This window comes from Hyla sarda, unplaced genomic scaffold, assembly GCF_029499605.1.
Source record: "Hyla sarda isolate aHylSar1 unplaced genomic scaffold, aHylSar1.hap1 scaffold_651, whole genome shotgun sequence".
NCBI lineage: Eukaryota > Metazoa > Chordata > Amphibia > Anura > Hylidae > Hyla > Hyla sarda.
This window is the reverse complement of record NW_026610666.1, coordinates 78,537-94,226: the sequence shown is the minus strand read 5'-3', so window position 1 is coordinate 94,226 and position 15,690 is coordinate 78,537. Positions and strand designations below refer to the sequence as shown.

The window sequence follows — 15,690 nt, the reverse complement described above, 5'->3', positions numbered from 1 at the left end:
ACTTACCTGTGTGGGTTAAACCCGGGTTATTTGACAACCTATGGCGGTGATGGTTCTGCTCAGGCAGAGCAGTGCTGATGCTCCTCATAAAGCTGTCGCTGCTGTGAAGGTTCTAGGTGACATCACAAATCCCTATGGTTACATACACAACAAAGCTGGGTTGTTGTTGTTTACACTCTGCAAGGCCTGTGGAAGTGAGTGACATCATAGCACTGTAGTTCTGAGGGTTCTAGATGGATGCAACAATCTCCTGTTGCTTCTATGAAGGCCATAATAGACGACATCACCAAACAGCTCCATAGTCACATACACAGCAAAGGAGAGATGTTGTTTACACCTAGTGATGTCAGTGGTATTGAGTGACATCACAGCACAGTGCTAAGGCTCCTGGGCCTGGACACAGCAGCGGCTGCAATATCTCAACGGAGAATACGTTTATATATATGTGTGTGTGTGCGCGTATATATATATATATATATATATATATATATATATATATATATATTTCTCCGCCGAAATCACTTTTAAACCCATTTCCACCTTTTTTTCCCTTCTCTTCCTCTTACTTTTTTTTCACGTTTTTTTACGTTTTTCTCCTTTTCGCCTCTTTTCTGGGCGTATTATTCTTCTTTTTCTTCTTTTTTTTCGTCTAATGCATACCCCATCAGTGCAGCAATGCTTATTCAATACCGCCAGCAGATGGAGACACTGGGGGATAATTTTCTAAGGATTTATACTGATTTTTCCTGTCTGAATTTGTCGCACAGAAAGTTGCAGGCCAAATATGTGTGACATTTCTGCGACTTTAGCTTCTAGAGCATTTTTACAACATTATACATAGGTGCTGAATACATAAAAAGCGACTGTTCAGCGACAGACAAGTCGCATCGGCTGAAAGTAGGCCAGAATGTCAGTCCATGTTGGAGCAGGTTTAGATACAGTCTAAAGTATAGATCTCAAAGTCTGTGCACAGAATTTAGCAAGGGCCTCGCACCTTCTGATGCATCAGGTAGGTGCACAATAGCATAGCCTAACCCTCTGTACTTTGGTCTATATTGATGCGGGACATAGACAGCCAGCTGATGACCAATCCATTAGTGCAATGGATGGCTGGAAGCATTTGTCTTTGCCTTTGCAATACCACAGAAGCAATGCATGGTCAATGTACAGCAATGACACACCTGTGTGAACAGCCAGGAGACCCCCCCCCCCCCCCCCCATGTTATGTTACATAGTTACATAGTTAGTACGGTCGAAAAAAGACATATGTCCATCAAGTTCAACCAGGGAATTAAGGGGTAGGGGTGTGGCGCGATATTGGGGAAGGGATGAGATTTTATATTTCTTCATAAGCATTAATCTTATTTTGTCAATTAGGAACATTCAGCACCCACCCGCTATCAAGGCAGCTGCCTATCATGTCATGCCCTACCTGCACAGGTGTGCTGGCTACTCAAATGATCCAATTAAGGAGGCCATTTAGTCAGCAGCAGCAGAAGTCCTGTGCCTGGACGCTCCAACAGCGGCCAGACACAAGCAGAAGCAGAAGCAGCAGAAGCAGCAGCAGCACCACCTTTTGTTTTTTGGCTGCAGCAGCAGCAAGGCCCACAGGGCTGGCTAGCTGGCTAGCCAGCAAGCAGGTAGCAATGAAAGTAGGAATCTTTCTTTTTAACCCTGTAAGGGGGTGGTGCACTGTACCCGAAGATACTGCCATATCGGGTCAATGCATAGGGCGACGGAAGCAAGCTTCGAAATCGGCCCCCGTTCTCAAAAATCCATTTAATATATGGTCCCCAGATAGGGGACGTATCAGATATTAAACTGATAAGAACAGATACTACACTTGATCTTAGCCAAAAGGCCGAGAAGCGATAACCGTGAAAGGGGCGGGCCCAACAAGGTGCCCTTCATGGGCACTATCACTGCTTGCTGTCAGGGAGGCTGCCAGACAATTTTCCATGCACACTCTGGGCTGGGGGGCAGTCAACCACCAGTACACACAGCAGAACCTAAACCCATACCATTATTGCTAAGCAGCAAGACAGGGGCCCATTGCACTCCCACGGGGCCTTTTTAAATGCAATCCATAACCCGGATTTGCCAGGAACCCTTCTTACTCCTCCTACTTGCATGTGACACTGGGCTTAGGATCTGCATAGGAAACACACACACAAGCACACACCTACCTTTGTTGCCTGCAGATGCCTCCTTGGCTGTCCCCAAACGGTATCAAACCAACACCCACGGGAAGCTGTAAGCATAGAGGACATGCCTGCACCCCATTGGACTTACCTGTGTGGGTTAAACCCGGGTTATTTGACAACCTATGGCGGTGATGGTTCTGCTCAGGCAGAGCAGTGCTGATGCTCCTCATAAAGCTGTCGCTGCTGTGAAGGTTCTAGGTGACATCACAAATCCCTATGGTTACATACACAACAAAGCTGGGTTGTTGTTGTTTACACTCTGCAAGGCCTGTGGAAGTGAGTGACATCATAGCACTGTAGTTCTGAGGGTTCTAGATGGATGCAACAATCTCCTGTTGCTTCTATGAAGGCCATAATAGACGACATCACCAAACAGCTCCATAGTCACATACACAGCAAAGGAGAGATGTTGTTTACACCTAGTGATGTCAGTGGTATTGAGTGACATCACAGCACAGTGCTAAGGCTCCTGGGCCTGGACACAGCAGCGGCTGCAATATCTCAACGGAGAATACGTTTATATATATGTGTGTGTGCGCGTATATATATATATATATATATATATATATATATATATATATATATATATATATATTTCTCCGCCGAAATCACTTTTAAACCCATTTCCACCTTTTTTTCCCTTCTCTTCCTCTTACTTTTTTTTCACGTTTTTTTACGTTTTTCTCCTTTTCGCCTCTTTTCTGGGCGTATTATTCTTCTTTTTCTTCTTTTTTTTCGTCTAATGCATACCCCATCAGTGCAGCAATGCTTATTCAATACCGCCAGCAGATGGAGACACTGGGGGATAATTTTCTAAGGATTTATACTGATTTTTCCTGTCTGAATTTGTCGCACAGAAAGTTGCAGGCCAAATATGTGTGACATTTCTGCGACTTTAGCTTCTAGAGCATTTTTACAACATTATACATAGGTGCTGAATACATAAAAAGCGACTGTTCAGCGACAGACAAGTCGCATCGGCTGAAAGTAGGCCAGAATGTCAGTCCATGTTGGAGCAGGTTTAGATACAGTCTAAAGTATAGATCTCAAAGTCTGTGCACAGAATTTAGCAAGGGCCTCGCACCTTCTGATGCATCAGGTAGGTGCACAATAGCATAGCCTAACCCTCTGTACTTTGGTCTATATTGATGCGGGACATAGACAGCCAGCTGATGACCAATCCATTAGTGCAATGGATGGCTGGAAGCATTTGTCTTTGCCTTTGCAATACCACAGAAGCAATGCATGGTCAATGTACAGCAATGACACACCTGTGTGAACAGCCAGGAGACCCCCCCCCCCCCCATGTTATGTTACATAGTTACATAGTTAGTACGGTCGAAAAAAGACATATGTCCATCAAGTTCAACCAGGGAATTAAGGGGTAGGGGTGTGGCGCGATATTGGGGAAGGGATGAGATTTTATATTTCTTCATAAGCATTAATCTTATTTTGTCAATTAGGAACATTCAGCACCCACCCGCTATCAAGGCAGCTGCCTATCATGTCATGCCCTACCTGCACAGGTGTGCTGGCTACTCAAATGATCCAATTAAGGAGGCCATTTAGTCAGCAGCAGCAGAAGTCCTGTGCCTGGACGCTCCAACAGCGGCCAGACACAAGCAGAAGCAGAAGCAGCAGAAGCAGCAGCAGCACCACCTTTTGTTTTTTGGCTGCAGCAGCAGCAAGGCCCACAGGGCTGGCTAGCTGGCTAGCCAGCAAGCAGGTAGCAATGAAAGTAGGAATCTTTCTTTTTAACCCTGTAAGGGGGTGGTGCACTGTACCCGAAGATACTGCCATATCGGGTCAATGCATAGGGCGACGGAAGCAAGCTTCGAAATCGGCCCCCGTTCTCAAAAATCCATTTAATATATGGTCCCCAGATAGGGGACGTATCAGATATTAAACTGATAAGAACAGATACTACACTTGATCTTAGCCAAAAGGCCGAGAAGCAATAACCGTGAAAGGGGCGGGCCCAACAAGGTGCCCTTCATGGGCACTATCACTGCTTGCTGTCAGGGAGGCTGCCAGACAATTTTCCATGCACACTCTGGGCTGGGGGGCAGTCAACCACCAGTACACACAGCAGAACCTAAACCCATACCATTATTGCTAAGCAGCAAGACAGGGGCCCATTGCACTCCCACGGGGCCTTTTTAAATGCAATCCATAACCCGGATTTGCCAGGAACCCTTCTTACTCCTCCTACTTGCATGTGACACTGGGCTTAGGATCTGCATAGGAAACACACACACAAGCACACACCTACCTTTGTTGCCTGCAGATGCCTCCTTGGCTGTCCCCAAACGGTATCAAACCAACACCCACGGGAAGCTGTAAGCATAGAGGACATGCCTGCACCCCATTGGACTTACCTGTGTGGGTTAAACCCGGGTTATTTGACAACCTATGGCGGTGATGGTTCTGCTCAGGCAGAGCAGTGCTGATGCTCCTCATAAAGCTGTCGCTGCTGTGAAGGTTCTAGGTGACATCACAAATCCCTATGGTTACATACACAACAAAGCTGGGTTGTTGTTGTTTACACTCTGCAAGGCCTGTGGAAGTGAGTGACATCATAGCACTGTAGTTCTGAGGGTTCTAGATGGATGCAACAATCTCCTGTTGCTTCTATGAAGGCCATAATAGACGACATCACCAAACAGCTCCATAGTCACATACACAGCAAAGGAGAGATGTTGTTTACACCTAGTGATGTCAGTGGTATTGAGTGACATCACAGCACAGTGCTAAGGCTCCTGGGCCTGGACACAGCAGCGGCTGCAATATCTCAACGGAGAATACGTTTATATATATGTGTGTGTGTGTGCGCGTATATATATATATATATATATATATATATATATATATATATATATATATATATATACTCCGCCGAAATCACTTTTAAACCCATTTCCACCTTTTTTTCCCTTCTCTTCCTCTTACTTTTTTTTCACGTTTTTTTACGTTTTTCTCCTTTTCGCCTCTTTTCTGGGCGTATTATTCTTCTTTTTCTTCTTTTTTTTCGTCTAATGCATACCCCATCAGTGCAGCAATGCTTATTCAATACCGCCAGCAGATGGAGACACTGGGGGATAATTTTCTAAGGATTTATACTGATTTTTCCTGTCTGAATTTGTCGCACAGAAAGTTGCAGGCCAAATATGTGTGACATTTCTGCGACTTTAGCTTCTAGAGCATTTTTACAACATTATACATAGGTGCTGAATACATAAAAAGCGACTGTTCAGCGACAGACAAGTCGCATCGGCTGAAAGTAGGCCAGAATGTCAGTCCATGTTGGAGCAGGTTTAGATACAGTCTAAAGTATAGATCTCAAAGTCTGTGCACAGAATTTAGCAAGGGCCTCGCACCTTCTGATGCATCAGGTAGGTGCACAATAGCATAGCCTAACCCTCTGTACTTTGGTCTATATTGATGCGGGACATAGACAGCCAGCTGATGACCAATCCATTAGTGCAATGGATGGCTGGAAGCATTTGTCTTTGCCTTTGCAATACCACAGAAGCAATGCATGGTCAATGTACAGCAATGACACACCTGTGTGAACAGCCAGGAGACCCCCCCCCCCCCCCCATGTTATGTTACATAGTTACATAGTTAGTACGGTCGAAAAAAGACATATGTCCATCAAGTTCAACCAGGGAATTAAGGGGTAGGGGTGTGGCGCGATATTGGGGAAGGGATGAGATTTTATATTTCTTCATAAGCATTAATCTTATTTTGTCAATTAGGAACATTCAGCACCCACCCGCTATCAAGGCAGCTGCCTATCATGTCATGCCCTACCTGCACAGGTGTGCTGGCTACTCAAATGATCCAATTAAGGAGGCCATTTAGTCAGCAGCAGCAGAAGTCCTGTGCCTGGACGCTCCAACAGCGGCCAGACACAAGCAGAAGCAGAAGCAGCAGAAGCAGCAGCAGCACCACCTTTTGTTTTTTGGCTGCAGCAGCAGCAAGGCCCACAGGGCTGGCTAGCTGGCTAGCCAGCAAGCAGGTAGCAATGAAAGTAGGAATCTTTCTTTTTAACCCTGTAAGGGGGTGGTGCACTGTACCCGAAGATACTGCCATATCGGGTCAATGCATAGGGCGACGGAAGCAAGCTTCGAAATCGGCCCCCGTTCTCAAAAATCCATTTAATATATGGTCCCCAGATAGGGGACGTATCAGATATTAAACTGATAAGAACAGATTTTTTTTTATCTAAAGCCGAGGAACGTGCTTTCGATTCACCCAAAGTGCAAGAAAAAGTGCAAACGTGTTACACTAAAAAAACGTGCACAAAGGATGCGGTCTATCGCAAGCCCTTCTCCGATAGGAGAGAGGCCCCCCAACAAACCTTACCCTTCGCCTCCGGACCAAAAGGTACCTGCGAGGTTCCAGGTTCGATGTCCCTTTTCGCCGAAGCTACTAGGGGACCACAAATGCTCCCGGCATCCCCCTTGGCGTTAGCCAAGGTATCTGCCCGCAGAGCCGATTACGGTAGGTACCCTGCCAAAGCAGGAGTACCCGGGGTGTTTGCAGGGAGGTGCGGAACCTAATGGCCACACACACCTCCCCTAGACCGCCAGGAGGGACACCCAGAAGGGCTACCGCATCCTGACCAATCCTGTGAACACACAACACGCAAAAAGTGACACAGTGAGACAAAAAAGAAATAAATAAGTGAATGTGTGCAGATATACTGCCCGGACATCCGGCCGGATCTATAAAAATTTCTCTGATCCTAGCCAGAAGGCCGGGAATCAAGAGGTGAGTGCCACAAGGTGAAGAGATTATGGTGCCCGTGCTTCAACTCAGTGAGTCTATCCTCCCAGTGAGTTTCGGCACCTCGGGGTCACCACTCCCCGAGGCACAAAAGTACCTCGGCTCTAGACCCTCTCAGCCTCATGGCGAGACCCGGAGGGAACAGGTCACATCGGGGCAGCCGTCGAGCTGATTCCTCAGAACCAGCCCCGGAAAGCCCTGGTACACCTGCATCCTCCATGCAGCACCCATCCCCACCAGCATGAAAACTGATAAGAACAGATACTACACTTGATCTTAGCCAAAAGGCCGAGAAGCAATAACCGTGAAAGGGGCGGGCCCAAGAAGGTGCCCTTCATGGGCACTATCACTGCTTGCTGTCAGGGAGGCTGCCAGACAATTTTCCATGCACACTCTGGGCTGGGGGGCAGTCAACCACCAGTACACACAGCAGAACCTAAACCCATACCATTATTGCTAAGCAGCAAGACAGGGGCCCATTGCACTCCCACGGGGCCTTTTTAAATGCAATCCATAACCCGGATTTGCCAGGAACCCTTCTTACTCCTCCTACTTGCATGTGACACTGGGCTTAGGATCTGCATAGGAAACACACACACAAGCACACACCTACCTTTGTTGCCTGCAGATGCCTCCTTGGCTGTCCCCAAACGGTATCAAACCAACACCCACGGGAAGCTGTAAGCATAGAGGACATGCCTGCACCCCATTGGACTTACCTGTGTGGGTTAAACCCGGGTTATTTGACAACCTATGGCGGTGATGGTTCTGCTCAGGCAGAGCAGTGCTGATGCTCCTCATAAAGCTGTCGCTGCTGTGAAGGTTCTAGGTGACATCACAAATCCCTATGGTTACATACACAACAAAGCTGGGTTGTTGTTGTTTACACTCTGCAAGGCCTGTGGAAGTGAGTGACATCATAGCACTGTAGTTCTGAGGGTTCTAGATGGATGCAACAATCTCCTGTTGCTTCTATGAAGGCCATAATAGACGACATCACCAAACAGCTCCATAGTCACATACACAGCAAAGGAGAGATGTTGTTTACACCTAGTGATGTCAGTGGTATTGAGTGACATCACAGCACAGTGCTAAGGCTCCTGGGCCTGGACACAGCAGCGGCTGCAATATCTCAACGGAGAATACGTTTATATATATGTGTGTGTGTGCGCGTATATATACATATATATATATATATATATATATATATATATATATTTCTCCGCCGAAATCACTTTTAAACCCATTTCCACCTTTTTTTCCCTTCTCTTCCTCTTACTTTTTTTTCACGTTTTTCTCCTTTTCGCCTCTTTTCTGGGCGTATTATTCTTCTTTTTCTTCTTTTTTTTCGTCTAATGCATACCCCATCAGTGCAGCAATGCTTATTCAATACCGCCAGCAGATGGAGACACTGGGGGATAATTTTCTAAGGATTTATACTGATTTTTCCTGTCTGAATTTGTCGCACAGAAAGTTGCAGGCCAAATATGTGTGACATTTCTGCGACTTTAGCTTCTAGAGCATTTTTACAACATTATACATAGGTGCTGAATACATAAAAAGCGACTGTTCAGCGACAGACAAGTCGCATCGGCTGAAAGTAGGCCAGAATGTCAGTCCATGTTGGAGCAGGTTTAGATACAGTCTAAAGTATAGATCTCAAAGTCTGTGCACAGAATTTAGCAAGGGCCTCGCACCTTCTGATGCATCAGGTAGGTGCACAATAGCATAGCCTAACCCTCTGTACTTTGGTCTATATTGATGCGGGACATAGACAGCCAGCTGATGACCAATCCATTAGTGCAATGGATGGCTGGAAGCATTTGTCTTTGCCTTTGCAATACCACAGAAGCAATGCATGGTCAATGTACAGCAATGACACACCTGTGTGAACAGCCAGGAGACCCCCCCCCCCCCCCATGTTATGTTACATAGTTACATAGTTAGTACGGTCGAAAAAAGACATATGTCCATCAAGTTCAACCAGGGAATTAAGGGGTAGGGGTGTGGCGCGATATTGGGGAAGGGATGAGATTTTATATTTCTTCATAAGCATTAATCTTATTTTGTCAATTAGGAACATTCAGCACCCACCCGCTATCAAGGCAGCTGCCTATCATGTCATGCCCTACCTGCACAGGTGTGCTGGCTACTCAAATGATCCAATTAAGGAGGCCATTTAGTCAGCAGCAGCAGAAGTCCTGTGCCTGGACGCTCCAACAGCGGCCAGACACAAGCAGAAGCAGAAGCAGCAGAAGCAGCAGCAGCACCACCTTTTGTTTTTTGGCTGCAGCAGCAGCAAGGCCCACAGGGCTGGCTAGCTGGCTAGCCAGCAAGCAGGTAGCAATGAAAGTAGGAATCTTTCTTTTTAACCCTGTAAGGGGGTGGTGCACTGTACCCGAAGATACTGCCATATCGGGTCAATGCATAGGGCGACGGAAGCAAGCTTCGAAATCGGCCCCCGTTCTCAAAAATCCATTTAATATATGGTCCCCAGATAGGGGACGTATCAGATATTAAACTGATAAGAACAGATACTACACTTGATCTTAGCCAAAAGGCCGAGAAGCAATAACCGTGAAAGGGGCGGGCCCAAGAAGGTGCCCTTCATGGGCACTATCACTGCTTGCTGTCAGGGAGGCTGCCAGACAATTTTCCATGCACACTCTGGGCTGGGGGGCAGTCAACCACCAGTACACACAGCAGAACCTAAACCCATACCATTATTGCTAAGCAGCAAGACAGGGGCCCATTGCACTCCCACGGGGCCTTTTTAAATGCAATCCATAACCCGGATTTGCCAGGAACCCTTCTTACTCCTCCTACTTGCATGTGACACTGGGCTTAGGATCTGCATAGGAAACACACACACAAGCACACACCTACCTTTGTTGCCTGCAGATGCCTCCTTGGCTGTCCCCAAACGGTATCAAACCAACACCCACGGGAAGCTGTAAGCATAGAGGACATGCCTGCACCCCATTGGACTTACCTGTGTGGGTTAAACCCGGGTTATTTGACAACCTATGGCGGTGATGGTTCTGCTCAGGCAGAGCAGTGCTGATGCTCCTCATAAAGCTGTCGCTGCTGTGAAGGTTCTAGGTGACATCACAAATCCCTATGGTTACATACACAACAAAGCTGGGTTGTTGTTGTTTACACTCTGCAAGGCCTGTGGAAGTGAGTGACATCATAGCACTGTAGTTCTGAGGGTTCTAGATGGATGCAACAATCTCCTGTTGCTTCTATGAAGGCCATAATAGACGACATCACCAAACAGCTCCATAGTCACATACACAGCAAAGGAGAGATGTTGTTTACACCTAGTGATGTCAGTGGTATTGAGTGACATCACAGCACAGTGCTAAGGCTCCTGGGCCTGGACACAGCAGCGGCTGCAATATCTCAACGGAGAATACGTTTATATATATGTGTGTGTGTGCGCGTATATATACATATATATATATATATATATATATATATATATATTTCTCCGCCGAAATCACTTTTAAACCCATTTCCACCTTTTTTTCCCTTCTCTTCCTCTTACTTTTTTTTCACGTTTTTTTACGTTTTTCTCCTTTTCGCCTCTTTTCTGGGCGTATTATTCTTCTTTTTCTTCTTTTTTTTCGTCTAATGCATACCCCATCAGTGCAGCAATGCTTATTCAATACCGCCAGCAGATGGAGACACTGGGGGATAATTTTCTAAGGATTTATACTGATTTTTCCTGTCTGAATTTGTCGCACAGAAAGTTGCAGGCCAAATATGTGTGACATTTCTGCGACTTTAGCTTCTAGAGCATTTTTACAACATTATACATAGGTGCTGAATACATAAAAAGCGACTGTTCAGCGACAGACAAGTCGCATCGGCTGAAAGTAGGCCAGAATGTCAGTCCATGTTGGAGCAGGTTTAGATACAGTCTAAAGTATAGATCTCAAAGTCTGTGCACAGAATTTAGCAAGGGCCTCGCACCTTCTGATGCATCAGGTAGGTGCACAATAGCATAGCCTAACCCTCTGTACTTTGGTCTTTATTGATGCGGGACATAGACAGCCAGCTGATGACCAATCCATTAGTGCAATGGATGGCTGGAAGCATTTGTCTTTGCCTTTGCAATACCACAGAAGCAATGCATGGTCAATGTACAGCAATGACACACCTGTGTGAACAGCCAGGAGACCCCCCCCCCCCCCATGTTATGTTACATAGTTACATAGTTAGTACGGTCGAAAAAAGACATATGTCCATCAAGTTCAACCAGGGAATTAAGGGGTAGGGGTGTGGCGCGATATTGGGGAAGGGATGAGATTTTATATTTCTTCATAAGCATTAATCTTATTTTGTCAATTAGGAACATTCAGCACCCACCCGCTATCAAGGCAGCTGCCTATCATGTCATGCCCTACCTGCACAGGTGTGCTGGCTACTCAAATGATCCAATTAAGGAGGCCATTTAGTCAGCAGCAGCAGAAGTCCTGTGCCTGGACGCTCCAACAGCGGCCAGACACAAGCAGAAGCAGAAGCAGCAGAAGCAGCAGCAGCACCACCTTTTGTTTTTTGGCTGCAGCAGCAGCAAGGCCCACAGGGCTGGCTAGCTGGCTAGCCAGCAAGCAGGTAGCAATGAAAGTAGGAATCTTTCTTTTTAACCCTGTAAGGGGGTGGTGCACTGTACCCGAAGATACTGCCATATCGGGTCAATGCATAGGGCGACGGAAGCAAGCTTCGAAATCGGCCCCCGTTCTCAAAAATCCATTTAATATATGGTCCCCAGATAGGGGACGTATCAGATATTAAACTGATAAGAACAGATAAGGTTTCAACAAAATTTTATTGAATAAATAAGAAACCATACAAAATTTAAAATGCAAAATAATAAAAGGTTCACAAAAGTTTTAAAATACAAATAATAAAACCAGTAATAAAAGGAGAAAAAATAAAAATGGCAGGATAAAACATTATACAAATGTCATAAAAACTGATTATACTGTTATTTCGTTCCATAGAGGCAGACACCACATGGATGCTGCCTCGCTGGCCCCCAACTGTTTCTTGTCTCTTAGGTAATAGATGTACATCTCACTCAGGGCCAGCTTTATACAGTTTTTAACATCAATAAAATCATGTTTAAAAAGTAAGATGTTCCTAACTTTCCAGATGGCATTTTTAAAACAATTAATAATCATCCAGCAGATCATCTGCTGTTTAAAATTGGGGCAGTTAAAAAGACCGTAAAAGACACATTCGTGATTAAAATCTTTTAGGCCGCAGGCCCACTTCAAAAGTGGGCCTACCTTCCTCCAAAGCTCCCGTGCAAAAGGGCAGTTCCAAAATATGTGCAGCACCGTTTCGTCCACTCCGCAGCCATCTCTCGGGCACTTGGCTCTCGCCACCAGTCCTCGCCTGTGCTGAAACTCACGAGTAGGGAGGCACTGGTGGACGATTGCCCAGGCAAGATCCCTGTGTACATTCGCCAGAAACTTCCCGTACACGTTCCGCCATACCTTTTTGGATCTTGCCTGTGTGAAATTGGACACTGCCAGGGTAACCTCACTCCGCCTGAGGACCTTTGATACCTTTCTCTGGTCCCCCAGTATGTCAGGCTCCAAATCTTGGAGACCTAGGAGCCTGACTGTCTTTTCCAACACCACATAATGTTTTGGGGGACACAGAAGCACCGGAGCGTTCAGAGGGATGCGCAACCATCTTTTAAAAACCATGCCCGCAGCGTACCTTAAAAAGCAGCTAAAAATGCCATCGGATTTAATAATTTTAAAACAGAAACAGAAATACTTTATGTAAAAGAAAGTAAAAAGGTTAGGAACATCTTTCCCGCCATTATCTTTACTTTTGTACATAAAATCACGCTTTAATTTCTCCATTTTTGAACCCCATAAAAAAGTAAAAACAATTCTAGTTATTTTTTTAATGTATAAAATAGATGGAGGAAATACCATGGCAATGTATAGCATAATAGGGAGTAAAACCATCTTTATTATTAAAATCTTCCCCTCCATGGTAAGGTTTCTAAGATTCCACATTAAAATCTTCTTCTCCATCTTAGCTATAGCTGAATCCCAGTTAGGGCTCCCATCATTGACCTGGTTAAAAACAATACCTAAAACTTTAATTTGATCCTGTTGCATTGTGACTCCTGGGGTGATGGATGAATCCCAGGAGCCAATATAAAAACAGTCACATTTATCTGTGTTTAGCTTAAAACCAGAGACCTCGCAGAAATAGCTGGTGTTCCTCAATGCCCCCCTCATGGATGGAGAGTCCGGGCACAGTATGGTGACATCATCCATGTACCCCAACACCTTTAGATGGGTCCCTCCTCCACCAGGTATCGGTACGCCTCTTACTACCCGGTCTTTTCTGAGGAGGGCCATCAGTGGTTCGATTGCGCAAATAAAAAGGAGTGGGGACAGGGGGCAGCCCTGTTTGACACCTGATAAAAGAGGAACACCGCTGGTTAAAAAGCCATTAACAGAGACTTGACTAAAACAGGATCGGTATAAAAGCATGATTCGGCTTAAAATCGTTTCAGGCACTGCCATCTTTTTAAGAACTAAAAACAGGTATTCATGGGAGACCCTATCAAAGGCTTTTTCAAAGTCTAAGGATAAAATTGCTACAGTTTGATTTCTATCCTTAAAATACCATAAAACATCTCTTAAAATATTTAGGGATTCAGCTATAGACCTTCCAGGTACCCCACAAACCTGATTTGGGTGAATTAATTTATGAATAAAAGGTTTAAAACGGACAGCTAATAACTTGGCTAAAACTTTATAATCAACATTTAAAAGTGTGATGGGGCGCCAATTTTTTAGCATATCCTTTTCACCCTTTTTAAAAAGTAATGATACAATCCCCCTCCTCCAGGAAGGGGGAAGTTCATTAACAATAAAAGTTTCTTTATACAATAAAACCATATCATCCTTTAAAATATCCCAAAAAGCTAAATAAAATTCGATGGGTAAACCATCTTCCCCAGGGGCCTTCCCACTAGAAAAACTTTTAAAAACAAATAAAAGTTCATCTAAGTTAAGATCACGGGATAAAACCTCCTGGTCTAAAACATCTAGCTTAAAATCAAGGGAATTAAGAACATGTTCTAAAAAGGATGGATTAAGATCTTTCTTATTAAAAAGAAGCTGGTAGAAGTTAAAAACTGCATCTAACATGCCTTTTGGAGTGGATTCACCCTCAAGGTTTTGGATGATATCCCTCCTATTCATCACTTTTTTAAAAAAGAAACGGGAACATTTCTCGCCCTCCTCCAGGTGCTGCACATGTGAGTTAAAAATGATTTGTTTCCCTTTCTTTTCTATGGCATGTTTTATTTCAGTTTTAAGGTTTAAAATATCATTTTCTACATCCATACCAGCTTCTTTCAATTTAAAAAGTACATTTAAACGCATGTTAAGAACATAAAACCACTGTTTTTCCATTTTTGCCTTCTTCTTACCTGCTTTGATAAAAAAAAATCTGATTTTAGATTTGGTGCCCTCCCACCAGTGCAGCATAGGCTCGTGGGGTTTTCTTTGTGATTGCCAGCATTGGTAGGTCCACAAACTCCTCTTTTATCTCAGGGTCCTCTAGGAGTGTGGTGTTTAATCTCCAGAGGCCCCTTTTTGCTTTTTGCTCCCCCTCTAGCTCCAGGCCCACCAAGAGGAGCTTATGATCAGAGAAGATATTCTGCTCGAGCGTGCATTTCAGGGGTTTAAAAGCTCTAGAGGAAAAAATAAAATCGATTCTGGAGCTCACTCTTCCATTGGACCATGTGGCGCCTGGGTCCTCCGGCAAGAGATCCTTCCAGCAATCTTTCAAATTAAAATCATCAATAAAATTTTTAAGCAGGTAAGAAGTGCGGTCTTTACGATTAATATCCCCACCCTGCCGGTGTTCCCCATCACGTATGCAGTTAAAATCACCTCCCACCAGCAGGGGGGAAGACCCAACACAAAACAGTGGTAAAATTTCAAATAGTTCTGCCCGCTCCTGTTTATCAGGAGGGGCATACACATTTAAAACACGAATTAAAAGTCCATTAAAATATAGATGAATTAAAAGAGCTCTGCCAGGCACAATCTCAGTTACTGTATGAATAGAAAAGGACTGGCCTCGGCAGAGCAGCCCAACACCCACAGAACGACAGTCATTTGCACCGGACCATATGGATGGGCCCAGCTTCCAGTCTTCTTTTAAGTCTTTATAGTCCATTTTACTAGGGATTCCACATTCTTGTAGCAGGCAAAGGTCAAAGTCACATGTCTCTAGATAAGAAAATAAAGCAGCCCTGCGATCAGGGCTCTTTAAGGACCTCACATTGAGTGAGGCAATTTTTACAGGGATAGGCATAGTTTATGGAGAGTCCGTGCTTGGAGAATCAAAGTCAATAATAAGCTGCGTACCGTCATCCCCCGCCTGCGGGGTCATCAGCTCCTTGATGTTCTGAGGGTCGGAGCTTGAGATCGATGATGCCCCGACCCTGAGCTCGCTCTCGTCCGAACTACGGCACGCCGCTTTCCTTTGAATGTCTTCCTCTTCTTCTTCTCTTTGTCTTTTAAATGTCACACTGCTGTCCATATCCTCTGTGTTGCTCTCACTCGATGTAATCTCTGGCCCCCGGCTGATGGATCTGCGTCTTCTTTCATCATTTGACGACTGGAACTGCTGCACAGGG

At 45.0% G+C, this 15,690-nt stretch overlaps 5 non-coding genes and 1 pseudogene across 5 annotated transcripts; all 6 read right to left on the bottom strand.

Annotated features, from left to right (window-relative positions):
- Positions 1–1,682: 1,682 nt before the first annotated feature.
- Positions 1,683–1,873, bottom strand: LOC130342509 (U2 spliceosomal RNA). Its single transcript, XR_008882136.1, has one exon. It is a non-coding gene; the product is annotated as a U2 spliceosomal RNA (small nuclear RNA).
- Positions 1,874–3,972: 2,099 nt separating this feature from the next.
- Positions 3,973–4,163, bottom strand: LOC130342527 (U2 spliceosomal RNA). Its single transcript, XR_008882152.1, has one exon. It is a non-coding gene; the product is annotated as a U2 spliceosomal RNA (small nuclear RNA).
- A 2,104-nt stretch (positions 4,164–6,267) lies between these two features.
- On the bottom strand, positions 6,268–6,449 carry LOC130342543 (U2 spliceosomal RNA). The gene has a single exon (XR_008882167.1). It is a non-coding gene; the product is annotated as a U2 spliceosomal RNA (small nuclear RNA).
- A 686-nt stretch (positions 6,450–7,135) lies between these two features.
- On the bottom strand, positions 7,136–7,295 carry LOC130342500 (U2 spliceosomal RNA; annotated as a pseudogene).
- Positions 7,296–9,377: 2,082 nt separating this feature from the next.
- On the bottom strand, positions 9,378–9,568 carry LOC130342524 (U2 spliceosomal RNA). Its single transcript, XR_008882150.1, has one exon. It is a non-coding gene; the product is annotated as a U2 spliceosomal RNA (small nuclear RNA).
- Positions 9,569–11,657: 2,089 nt separating this feature from the next.
- Positions 11,658–11,843, bottom strand: LOC130342535 (U2 spliceosomal RNA). Its single transcript, XR_008882160.1, has one exon. It is a non-coding gene; the product is annotated as a U2 spliceosomal RNA (small nuclear RNA).
- Between the last annotated feature and the right edge of the window lie 3,847 nt (positions 11,844–15,690).